This window comes from Lontra canadensis, unplaced genomic scaffold (assembly GCF_010015895.1).
Source record: "Lontra canadensis isolate GAN:19392208 unplaced genomic scaffold, GSC_riverotter_1.0 scaffold144, whole genome shotgun sequence".
Lineage (NCBI taxonomy): Eukaryota > Metazoa > Chordata > Mammalia > Carnivora > Mustelidae > Lontra > Lontra canadensis.
The window spans coordinates 2,292,328-2,305,292 of NW_022631138.1; the positions used below are offsets into that span (position 1 = coordinate 2,292,328).

General features: G+C 46.4%; 1 protein-coding gene across 2 annotated transcripts in view; it reads right to left on the bottom strand.

Moving 5' to 3' along the window:
* Positions 1-6,249: 6,249 nt before the first annotated feature.
* ZC3H8 (zinc finger CCCH-type containing 8) overlaps positions 6,250-12,965 on the bottom strand; it is a 44,201-nt gene continuing 37,485 nt past the window's right edge. For both annotated transcript variants that reach the window (XR_004381038.1, XM_032843835.1), the window contains one exon: positions 6,250-6,813. The gene's annotated coding sequence lies outside the window, so the exon portion shown is untranslated. The remainder of the gene's footprint in view (positions 6,814-12,965) is intronic.

Sequence of the window (12,965 nt, forward strand, 5' to 3'; positions counted from 1 at the left end):
CATTTTGTATATCTTGTATGACAGGATGTTTCAAGCTCATCTTGGGTGTTTTATGACCTAGCCCTGAAGTCGTCCAGTGATTCCCAGGGATCCCTGGTTCCTCTTAGTGGGGAAAATCTGGGTGCTAGGAGTGCTCATTGGTAGTGGTTTGGTCACTGTTTCTTGGTGTTAGTGGACAGAACTAGGAAATATTGCACTACGAGTTTTGTTTTTTTAACTACATGAGTTTATAAAGGTACTTCCAATTCGACTCAGGACTACAGGATTTTTAATGTAACCTTATTGATTTTACATCTGCTCTTTTTTCACTAGTTCTAAAAACCTCTTTCTCAAAAATCACCAAAATAATTACATATTGTTTTAAACCATCAGAGTAACGATGCCCAAACTGTCATAAAAAATAATTACTGAGAACAGTTAAGATTTTCTTTTGCAGTTCTTTTTGTCCTTAGGGTTTTTGCCATTAGAGATGTTCAGTCAGATTACCATTTTAAAATAACTTGAAATAGTGGTTATGTTCCAAACGTGAATCAGGGTTATGGTTATTCACTTTATTTTGCTTCAATTTTTAGACCTTGCTCTTTTCATTTTAATTTTTTTGTAATTATGTAAACTATTTACATGGCTCCAAAGTCATATCCAGGAAGTGAGCAACATTCAGAGAAATCTGTATTCTGACCCAGTCCCCTCTACCTATTGCTCCTTCTGCCTTAGATAATTTTTTTTCCATTTCACCCTTCCATTAAATAAAAAAAAGATACACACACACACGATAAATGATAGCACACTATTTCATACTTTCCTTGGTCTTGCTTTTTTTCCTGTAACAATATATTGAATATCATTCCATAGAATCAGATAGAATGTTCTATTAAATGCTCCATTTTGAAGTCATACATACCATTGTTTATTCAACCAGTCACCCCTGACTGATATTGGGGTTGTTTCCAATCCTTTGCTATTAAAAGTATTGTGGCAATATACATTTGTCTTTTTGCCTTTGTATCGCTGAGGTCCATTTTTTCCTCCATGAAGATGATGCTACTTTCTATCTGCAACAGTGTATAGGAGTTCCTACTTCTGAATCAGAGACGGCCCCAGTGGTGTCCCTATTTCTCAGATCTGCACACCCACCAGACCCTCCTTTGGAAGGACAGAGAATCCTGAGTGTAGGGTTATTCCACAATTAGTTCCCTTGCCTGTCCTGAGCTCCTAGCTGTCAAGAGGCACCAGAAAGAGATGAGGCACTGGCCCAAGTGGATCCCTGACTCATGAGAGATGGAAAGTTAGCTAAGTTTTTGGATAACGTTCAAAAGTCATGTTTTGTAAAATGTAGCATCTCCAACACTAGCAAACAAAAAGGAAAATAAGCCAAGGACAAAATATCACTGCAGAGTCATAGGAAACTTGGTGGGTTTCCTGGGAATCCGAGTGTGTTCCTCAAGGTCAGTCATGAAGAAGCCAGACCAGAATGGGTCATCTGCCACCAGCCGCTGTTTCAGCTTTTACCACGCTCACTCTGCAGGGATGGAGAGGTGGACTATCGTGATGGCATCTCGTACATGTGAAATTTATCTCATAAATGTGAAAATCTATGGGTGTTTATAAGCTGCATCACCATCCTTGTCTTTGTCAATAATCTTGGCTCACTGCAGAGTGATAAAGATGACAGTAGTGATAAAGTGATAAAGATACACTTTAGATAAAGATTTTTATCTTCGAAAAAGTAACAACTGTTGCTAAAGTCCCAGAAGAAGGCCATTTGCAACGAGTACAAAGTCACATCAGGGACATGGCAGAGGCTGATTTTCAAACATTGTACCCTTTTTTTCTTTTATTGAAAGAGAAACTGGCTCATATTGTAACTAGTAATGATATAATTCTACTTCTTTCTGCAGGACCAGCCGAAACAAAGGGCTCAATCAGCATATTTCATAAAGAGAGTCATTGACTCCAGGGATAAGGAAGGAATTTGGACTCTTAATCCTAACCCTGGATTAGCCTAGAGGCTGGAAACAAAATCAAAGCCATTCTCCCTTCAGGATCTGCCCCTCCTCTCCCTCCCTTCTCCCCTCTCCAGCAGGATTCCCACAGTAGAAGGGGTGTGGCTCTTACTCCCACAGCACAGCCATGGGAGCCCCCTCTGTGGCTTGCCCGTGAACGAGCACTTCAGTGAGAGTCTCTGCTTTCATGAACATGAAGTGACATTAGAGAGCAAGGTGGGGGTGGGGTGGGAGGACTTGATTACAGTCAACTTGTGCCCTAAGACCCGAAACACATGGCCACCATTTCCTTTTCCTCTTTTTCTTTTTCTTTTTTTATTTTTTTTTTTTCAAGATTTTATTTATTTATTTATTTGACAGACAGAGATCACAAGTAGGCTGAGAGGCAGGCAGAGAGAGAGAGGTGGAAGCAGGCTCCCCACTGAGCAGAGAGCCCAACGCGGGGCTCGATCCCAGGACCCTGGGATCATGACCTGAGCCGAAGGCAGAGGCTTTAACCCACTGAGCCACCCAGGCACCCCCTCTTTTTCTTTTTTAAAATATTTTATTTATTTATTCAGAGAGAGAGCACGCACAGAGGGAGGGGCAGAGGGAGAGAGAGAATCTCAAGCAGATGCCCCGCTGAGCACGGAGTCCAAAGTGGGGCTCGATCCCAGTACCTTGAGATCATGGCCTGAGGCAAAATCAAGAGTCGGATGCTTAACCAACTGAGCTACCCAGGTGCCCCCCGTTTCCTCTTATACAAACAGAAGATACAATTTATAATTTAGCTCAAAAGTGAGGCAAAACACACACGGATGGGAATGCCACAGAAACTCCTCCGAGGCCAGGCAGGGCCCTCCCGGAAGCCGAGCCATCTCCCAGGCAGTCTCCACAGGCACCACTGTACGTAGCTGCCCCTCTCAGAGCTGGCGGGGGATGCGGTGGTCAGATAGGCAGGTCCCTGCCCTAGTGTGCCCCCTCATAGGATCTGCCACACTCTCCCCTTGATAAAGAGTGAAAAACTGCTCTGCTGTCAGCCAGGCTGTAGAGCAGAACCAGGGAACTGAAACAGAAACCTCAACATGACGAAACGCAAAGCTCTAGGCCTCACACACCCCATAACCCGCCTCCCTTCAGGGCACGCACGTCACAGAGCGTCCCGGTATAGACTCCTCACACTTGTTCACTCACAGACAAGACCACCAACCCTGCCAGCAGCTCTCTAGTTGACAAAATCTGACCCATGCCTGCCAAGACCATCCCATCACTCTAGTCTCAAGAACTCGAATTATCTTTCTAACTCCCTTCTGTTGAGATGGCCCCCAGCCCCCTGAATTGCAACCTCTCCCTCATTACAGCGAATAATAAGCATGTCGTTGTTGACTCTAAGTGGGTCCCGGGTGGTCTCTGATGGGCATCAACTCCCAACTCGAGCAACCAGTGCTTTCTACCAGGGCCCCAGGATCCCTGGCATGCAGAGCTCGGCTGGGTGTAGCAGGGATTTGAGGACGGCGCAAGTTAAGAGTCCTGAGTCTGGAAATAAGAAGGGAGGCTGGGTGGCCCAGGAGGAGCTGCAAAGCCTCCAAGGCCCCTCACGTGTGCATGTGAATGTCACATACAGATCTTCCCTAAATTATGATGGGCTCACGGCCCTATATTCCAACCCATTATAGGTTGGAAATTTCCTGAGTTGAACATGCATCTGCTACACCTAACCAAGTGAACCTCATAGCTTAGCGCAGCCTCCCTTACATGTGCTCCAGACTTTTCAGCCCCTGCTTGCATGCTCTCTCTTAAAAAGAAAAAAAAAGAAAGAAATTTTGATAATGATTTAATGAATACTGAGTGAGGGACTTCTATGTGCCTGATCCTTGCAGTCACAGCCTTGAACAAGACAGACATATTGGATGCCCTTGTGTTGCTTCCAGAATATCAGGGACAAGGAGTGCAAGGATGCTGAGCCCAGAAGAGAATCGAGGATGAAGGGCACTATGCCTGGCGTTCACTAAAGCTGTCCCCTAACCACAGAGATGTGGGCCAGGCCTCTCCTTGTCAGCGAGGAGAATGACACCCGCAGGCATGACTGAGGTCCTAAGCCCCTATTTTCCAATCCTGGAATTGGACCTGGGGGCTGAAGAAAGGAGGCCTGCTGTTCGGAGGGTGGGCCCAGGAGGCCTGTGTCACAATCCTTTACACAGCTCCGACACCACGCTGGGCACAGCTCTGGTGTCCAGCTGAGCTTTAACAAAATAACGGCCATGGGTACCAGCGCGTCCCCCGACTTGTTACAGGGCACCCTCTTCTCTCTGTCTTGCCTTTCGGCCCCCAGATTGGGGCAGGGGTCGCTGCACATCCCATTTAAAAAATCAGGGTGACTCTCTTCTCTTTCCTGGTTCAGATTTAGCTGGAGAGCATCTCAAAGAACATAGCCTTCCAGCTTGGCAGGCAGGAGTGGCAGGGGCCAAGGGAGGCTGGGCAGGTTTCTGTTTCCGGAGGGGCCGCGCACATCATCTCCCCAGCTTGGGGAGAACATAGAACCCTTCACAGCTGCACAAGGACAAGCATTCAGCCTCTGAGACAATCAGGAATTCACGGGGACCAGGTTTTCCGCCTTCATGGACTGAAATGACTGTTTTATGCGCGTTTGGCTGAAATAAGGAGCATTTCTGTTGATTCCGGGTTCACCTAACAGAGTTCAGCTACGCGAGGAAGTTTAAATTGGCTTGCAGTCCGTGGGCCTACAGAAAGCTGAAAAGAGCTGGTGTGTCAGCAGATACGGAGCCGAAGCACAGATTTGCTCAGGAAGTCCAAGATTAAAGTCGAGTTTATATTATTATGTAACGAATATACCTGCCAAGCAACACATGCAGGCAAATAAATTTGAAGTATTTTTGCATAGGACACAGCTGGGATAGAAAACTTGTATTTATCTAAGGCTTATGTGAATTGGTAAATAAGACCACTTCTGTGGAACTCTTAAAAAAGGTAGTTACAAATCTGGAACAGGAGAGAAGGTCCCAGATACTCAGGAACAAGGAGCATCCTGCCAGAAAGAGGAATCCCTGGATGGTGAGGCAGAAAGGGGGAATTCTGAAATAAAAGAACTAGAAGCTGGCATACATTCAGTCTTCATACCAGTCACAAACAAATATCTCTAAAGTGCAGACAGGAGTGGGTGGGGGGACAGAAGGTATTATGATGTCAAACAATACTTAAAAGTGAACCACAGTTTCTACTTCCAGAATGGCAGACTAAGGATCTCTGAAAATCCACCGCTCCATAAAAGGCATGAGAGAAATGGCAAAAACAGTCAAAACCCATTTTTCCAGAATTCTGGAAATTAAAGGCTTATGAGAGAGAGAATTTACTCAAGAAAAACAGCTGAATCTTGGTAAAATGCCTTGTGGCAGTCACTTGTCCTAATGTTGTTCTCCTCTCCCCAGTCCCACAGTCGCCTTGAAGACCAACAGCCCCACAACTACAGACACTGCAAAAACCAGAGCCCTAACCCTAGCGGTCCCCGGAGTGGGTAGGCCAGATTCTGGGCTCCTCAGAAGCCCCATTCCCCACCAGACTGTCACTTTTCGATCTGTGTTCTCAGGGCCTGTCTTCATCTAACCAGACGCCATAGCAAGAATCATACCCAGCACCTACATCCTGGATTATAAATACTAGTCTCCATTAGAAGGAATCAGAGCTCCTTAGAGAAACGGTGGATTTGAAGGCTGGGGTGGGAATGTACAAAATGAGCCCGGAACACCTGTTCCAAATTCATTCATTCTGGTTGGCAGATGTCAATAACTTGGGGTTTTATAAAGACTGAGTTCTCGCTTCTTCTGCACCATTCAAGCGTTGTTCTCGGCTCTAGACACATGGCCCTCTCACAACATGGCAACCTATTTCTTCGAGGCCAGGAGGAGAAGCTCCCTTCTAATCTTCGGCTTCAGGAAGGACCCAGTCACTTTTAAGGGTTCATATGATTATAGCTTAGGCTCGCCTGGGAATCTCTCCCTTTTGATTAAACTCCAAACCAACTGATTTAAGATTTCAATCATTTCAGAAGTAAAACCACTTCATCTTTGACACATAATGTAAGATGCTCATGGGAGTGAAATCTATCACATGGTAATGACCAGAGGGTAGTGGTTAAACAGGTCGTGTACACCAGGAGCAAAGAATCTTGGGAGCCATCTTAGAATTCTGCCTACCACAAAGAGGGGAGGGGAAGTTCAGAGACAGGGAACCACTCTTTTTCATAAAAAAATCTTATGTTTTCATAATTTATTAATCCAAAATAAATTTCATAAGTTTATCTCACAGTAAACTTTTGACTATATACATACATAAATTCAATTTAAAAATTACATTCAATCAAATCTAAATGTCACTAACTTATCAGTAAGATCCATCATTTTTTATGCACCAGTAAGAAAAAACAACCTGCTGAGTAAAATGTGATATTCCATCAACTGTAAAATACATTCCAAATACAGAGATACTAACTATGAAAATAAACACATATCCCAGAATGACACATAGCAACTAAAGATATGCCCTTTTTTCTTACTTTATTTTTAAATCATGTGGAGAGTGTTACAAATTTTATGGGAATCAACCCCACTTTGAATTGAGTTGGGCATCTTATCCCTGCAGACCCAAAATATACATTTTCTCCTTTCCTTTAAATATACCTCTTCCTTCCCAGTTACTGCTCCATGCCTGAAAGAAAACTGTCTTCAGTGAAGAAGGTGGTCAGGGGAGAAACATGAACTTTGGACAGATAAATGGAGGTTTGATTCTTGACTCACATTTATCAGCTTGCCTTTGGCTGCAGGTAACAGGGAACTCAAATCAAAATGGCTTATAGAGTAAAGAAAATGTGTTTCTCATGTAGTATAACACGAAATGTGAAGGTTGATATCTCCTAAGACTGAGAAATTCCATGGGTCAGTTGTTATCAAGGACCCAGCTTCCTTCTCTGTCACCTTCAGCTGGTAAGCTAGCTCCCCTTCAGGTCGTAAGACAGCTACATCTGTTCTGGTGTCATATTTAGACATGGCAATGTCTAACCTCGTGTGTCTCAAGAGAGGTTAACTTTCCTGTAAGTGTACACTAAGGACAAGGATTCATATTTCAAGCCTAAACCAGCTACTGGCAAGAATGGGCACTTCCATTAGCTGTTGAGACCTGTGGTTTTCAAACTTGGCTATGCTTTAGAATCACCTGGGAGCTACCAAAAATCTCATGACCGCACCCCAGGCCTCCCTATACCCTGCCCCCCTCCACTGCCAAAAGGAAATCAGAATTTCTAAGAGTAGGCCCCAGGCATCACTGTTTTGTGTTTGTGTGTGTGAGTGTTTTTTAAATTTCCCTTTAAAAAGATTCCAATGCTAAGCCAAGGTTGAGAACCACAATTTTAGATCTTTGCTGATACAATCTTAAGGGTTTAAGCCAGAGCCCACCATCTATAAAACAAGATGATAAATTGGAGGAGGAAAGGACACCTAAGCAAAACCGAAATTCTGTTCGAAAAGGGAGAAAACATAGGTGATGGTATGCAACTAAGCAGATAAGCTATGGAGACTCAAGGCAGGTAATGCCTTCTTATAAATATGGTTTCCTTGTCTGTAAATAATAATAACAATGACTATTGCTATAATAATCCCCAGTATAGGATTATAACAGCTATTAAAAAGGATTTCATATGTATAATCCTAGCATTCAGCAGGTGTTTAACCTAAGACACTGTGATCTCCTTAAACTCCAAATATGGCATTTATGCTTCTAATTGTCAGTATGAGCCCCATATTCCATAGGCCAGATCACCAAGTCATAGTATTTTGACCTCAACAAGCAAGAGCTCAGAAGAAATCTTTGAAAGCAACCCTCCAGTGGTTATGCTTAGCAAAACCAGTCAATGGAGTGAGACACTTGTGCTGGAAGTCAGGAAGCCTACTGAGACAACCAGCAAGTCATTTAATACCTCTGGATCTGAATTCCTTAAGTTCTATAATGAGATCAAATCAAAACACCAAAAGACTACAAACTCGACTTCTATTATCTTACCAATTGAAAAAAATTGAGTTTTACTGTCTTGTGGCTTTCAGCAACTGACCACAAAAGAGAAGTTATATGAAACCTGCCACACAGAATCTTAGAAATGAAAATTGTGTTCATTCTACTCATGAAGTAGACCCACACAAGAATTATTTACATGAATTGTTAGGAGAGGTGTTTTATATCCCACCTCCTTTCTGATAATGAGAAGTTAAAGAGATAACTATGTCATCCTTTTTGTTTTGGTTCTAAAAAAAGATCAGAGATAAATTTAATATAGTCAAGATAACCATGCTGGCCAAATGATGCAGAAATCCATGTACAGATTTTCCTATCACAATGGTCTTACATTTCTTCTGGTCCAGATTTCTTTCTTTTTTTTTTTTTTTAGTGTTTCTGGTTTTAGTGCTCATGTAACTGCCTGGACCTGTATCAAGGGTTAGGGACATTTCCCTCATAGAAAGAAACCAAGAGGAGCAGCAGCGAGGAGCACAAGGTAGCAGGAACTAAATATGGTACGGCTGAGATGGACATACCACAGGGCACTGAAGACTGGCGGACAAATGGATCTTGATTCAGTACTGCTCAGGGCGGGGGGGACATGGTTGAAGCAGGACACTGGGAAATGGGCTCTCACTGAGGAAAAGAGAGTGACCTGGAGAGCCAAAAGTGGAAAATGGAGGCAGGAGAGTGCGCCTTAGGATGCAATGATAACCCAGATGTAAGACACAGCCTAATGGCTGCTTTAGCCATGAAGGGCACACTGGGGAGAACACATTAAGGTCTCTCCTCAACTTGATTTAACAAAGTTAACAGATTTCACTGACACAAATATGTCTGCCTCATCAAGGAGTTGTAAAATAAGAGCTTTTTTTTTTTAACTTCTCTGACTTCTAATTCCCTCAAACCTCTGCTTGGTCTCCTAAGTTTATAAGTGAGATGGGTAGTGTCACTTGGAATATAAAATTGTCTTTTTCTCATACATGAACTTTACAGGTAAACATTTATACCTCACTGTAAGGGCCTGCCTCTCCCAGAGGAACTGGCTTGTGGACCCCGGATGTAGGGGCGGGGCAGGCCAGGTGGAGACGTCCAATCGGTGGGGCGTGCGTATATCCACTGGGGTGAATTGGGATTCAATTGGCTGCCTGTGTAGGGGTGGGGCTCAACCACCCCCATAAAGGTTGGTCTGCAAGGCTGTCGAGGAAAGAAGAAGGAGAGCTGTCAGAGGAAGAAGAAGGAAGAAGAAGAAGCAGAAGCAGAAGAGTCGGCGGGAGCAGCAGAGAGAAGAGTCGGCAGGAGCAGAAGAAGAGGTGTAAAAGCTCTTGTAAGAGCTATAAGCGCCGCTGGCAGTCCCGACGCCTGCGGCCCCGAGCCGCCAGTGGCCCCACCGCCTGCAGTCCCGATGCCTGCGGCCCCGAGCTGCCGGCAGCCCCGAGCCACCAGCGGTCCTGCCGCCAGCGGCCCCGAGCCGCCTGCGGTCCTGAGGCCCTGAGCCGCCAGCGGCCCCAAGTTGCCAGCGGTCCAGACGCCAGCAGCCTCGCCACCCACCGAGACACCAGCGGCCCCGACGCCAGCGGCCCCGCCCACACACTGTGACCCTAGGCAGCAGCGCCGTGGGGAACGGACTAGACGCCAGCAACCTCACCGCGAACCCTGAGCCGCAGCCTCGCTGGAGCTGTGTCATTCCGGTGAGCGGCTTCGTCTGGGAAGAGGCCTCCTCGATGAGCGGCATGGTCGAGGAAGAGGCTTCCTCCAGAGTGGCCTTGCCGGAGCAGCCTTGTCCGGGGAGTGGCCTCGCCGGAGCAGCCCCTGTCCAGGGAGTGGCCTCGCTGGAGCAGCCCTTGTCCGGAGAGCAGCCTTGTCCGGGTAGCGGCCTCGCCAGAGCAGCCCTGTCCAGGGAGCAGCCCTGTTTGGGGAGTGACCTCATTAGCAGCGGCCTCGACTGGGGAGTGGCCTCGTCGGTGAGTGGCCTCGTCCGTAGAGGTGGCCTCCTCTGGGGAGCAGCCTTGTCAGAGTGGCGTCATGGGGAGCAGAGTCTATGTCATTGGTGTTGTCCTCCTTGTCATTGTCGCTGTCATCATCACCTCTTCATCATTGGGAGTGGCTTCCTCCAGAGTGGCCCCTTCTTGGGAGCGGCTCCAACTGGGGAGTGGCCTCGTCGGTGAGCAGCCTCATCTGGAGCGGTGGCCTCCTCTGGGGAGCAGCTTGTCAGAGTGGCGTCATGGGGAGCAGAGTCTGTGTCATCAGTGTTGTCCTCCTTGTCATCGTCGCTGTCGTCATCGCCTCTTCGTCATTGGGAGCGGCTTCCTCCAGAGTGGCCCCTTCTTGGGAGCGGCTCCAAGCGGGGAGTGGCCTCATCGGTGAGCGGCCTCGTCCAGAGCGGTGGCCTCCTCTGGGGAGCAGCCTTGTCAGAGTGGCGTCATGGGGAGCAGAGTCTGTGTCATTGGTGTTGTCTTCCTTGTCATCGTCACTGTCGTCATCGCCTCTTCGTCATTGGGAGCGGCCTTGTCCTGGGAGCGGCTTCCTCCAGAGTGGCCTCTTCTTGGGAGCGGCCCTGTCTGGGGAGCGACCTCACCAGCAGCGGCCTTCTTGGGAGTGGCCTCTTCTTGGGAGCGGCTCCAACCGGGGAGCGGCCTCATCTGCGGAGCAGCCTCGTCTGGACCGGCCTTCTTGGGAATGACCTTGTCGGAATCATCTTCGTCGTCTTTTCGTAAGAGACAGCCCTGACCGGTCAGTTTGATTTTTGATGCTTGGCGTGAAATAAAGCTTTGTTTGATTTTTGCTTTATATCAGTCTCGTTCCTTTGATCACTGATCCTAACATTGGGGGCTCGTCCGGGATCAAATGATGAGAACTGAGCCAGCATCGGAATTTTTAGAAAAAGCCTCCGGAGGTATTGGGATCTTGGGTATTGGGATCCTATCTGTCTGTCTGGTTGGAGCTCCAGTGTATAGCCCACCGGGGAGAAGCTGGACGCAGCCATGCTCCCCAGGGCTGGAGTGGATGCGGGGACGCCCCATCCCTCTGCTTATAGATTGACAGGGGGTTCGAGTCCCCCTGGGCGGTCGGGGGTGTCGAGCCCCCCTAGGCAGTTGGGGGATAAAGAAAGCCCCCACCAGTGGCAGGTTCTGGGTAAGAACTGCTGGGCCTGTGGTTGTCTTTGTCTTGTCTCTTCGTTGTCTGCTGTGCTGTTTGTTGTTTTTGAAGGAACGGGGCAAACAGAATAAGGGGGCTCTGACTTTCGTCTCTCCATTCCTCCTAATAGATGTGGGGCTTCTCCCTAACTCATTTCGTGTGTTAAGGGCTATAACTGGAGCCAACTGGGGTTGGTCTAATGCTGGGTTAAGGTGCCCAATGTTGATGCTCATTGGAGCCAGGTGTGGAATATGAGTGCCCAGTGGGCCACTTTTGGTAAGCAGAACTGGCACTGCGGGATGAACTGAACTCGAGACAGAGACTTTAAGGAATATTCCCAAGCAACTGCCGAAACTCCCTTTGTTTCGGGGAATTCCTTGCCTTCTCTGGCCCCACATGGACTGCCTAGCCCCTTCCCCTTGCTGGCAGGGAAAGCATGGCATCTGAAGTGGAATGGGCCCAGGTGGAACATGAGGTCTGTTGGTGGAGGGATGGCTGGGCTGATGGTTAACTGTCTCAGGGTTTTAATGGGTAATTGTTAAAGTAGCTTTCGGAGTCTTTGATAACCTGAAGCTTTGAAGTTTTGCTTGGATGACAAATGGGATGAAGTGCTAGGGCGCTGGTTGCTGGAACTAGGTTTGTGCTTTTGACATCTGTTGGTAAACATGTTTTGTGCATAACTGCTGTTGCAACAGTTCACAATTGGTTAATATTTAGTCTTCACTAGAGGTTGAGATGTTTCTAAGAAAATGTAAATGGTTTTCTTTGTCCACCCGGAATTGTAAATGAGATCTCTTTGACTCATAAGGCTTTTCCCTGATATGCAAAGTTACCTAGGAAGTACTGCTAAATCAATGATAAACCTTGGGTTACATTTGGGTGAATGCTGTAACTACTCCAGAGGTTTTATACATTTCCTAAAGTTTTAATGTTTTGATAAGGGTCATTGTTTGACATTTAACCATATCTATTTGGAGTTTTTTTGTCATTTGTAATTGTTTTAATTCTCTTGTAAGATGAATTCCACCTTAAAGGAAATTCATATGGGAGACTTTCAGAACAAATACAGGTCTTTGATATGTTGAAATCCTGGAACTGAATTTCCAGGAGTAAAAGTTGCTCTCAGACTAAACCAGAATTAGTACGGTGACTCAAGGTAAGAATGAGTCTCCAGGAGCTTTCCTAGAAAGGCTAATTGAAGCCTATAAAATGTATAGCCCGATCGATCCTGAGGCACCCGAAAATCAGAGGGCAATGAATCCTGCTTTGCCAGTCAGGCAGCTCCAGACATAGGAAACTTCAGAAAATTGAAGGATTTGAAGGGAAAAATCTGACTGAGTTAGTGGGAATAGCAGAAAAGGTGTTTAACAACAGGGATGTGCAAGAGGATGAAAAACAGGAAAAAAAAATGGTTAAGGTTTTGGCATCACATGAGGCAGAGAGGAGACGGGTAGGGGATAGTAAATGGAAGGAAAAGCCTAAGCACAGAGAGACATAAATGGACAACAGAAAGGACTTTAAATTTGGCCTCGGGAGTAGTTAAACATCGATTTTTGGTCCTCCCTAATGCCCCATATAACTTGATGGGAAGAGATCTCCTCCACAAGTTAAGAGCTGGCATTCAGTTCTCGGAAGGAGACATGACTGTAACCCTGAGACAGCCCACTGTACAAGTGCTTATGGCAGCGTAGATGAATACCTCCTTTACGAGCCAGTCTCAAAACCAGAGGAGACAAAGGGGGGGAGCCTTCTCCAAATCCTACAGGACGAGTTTCCCGAGGTCTG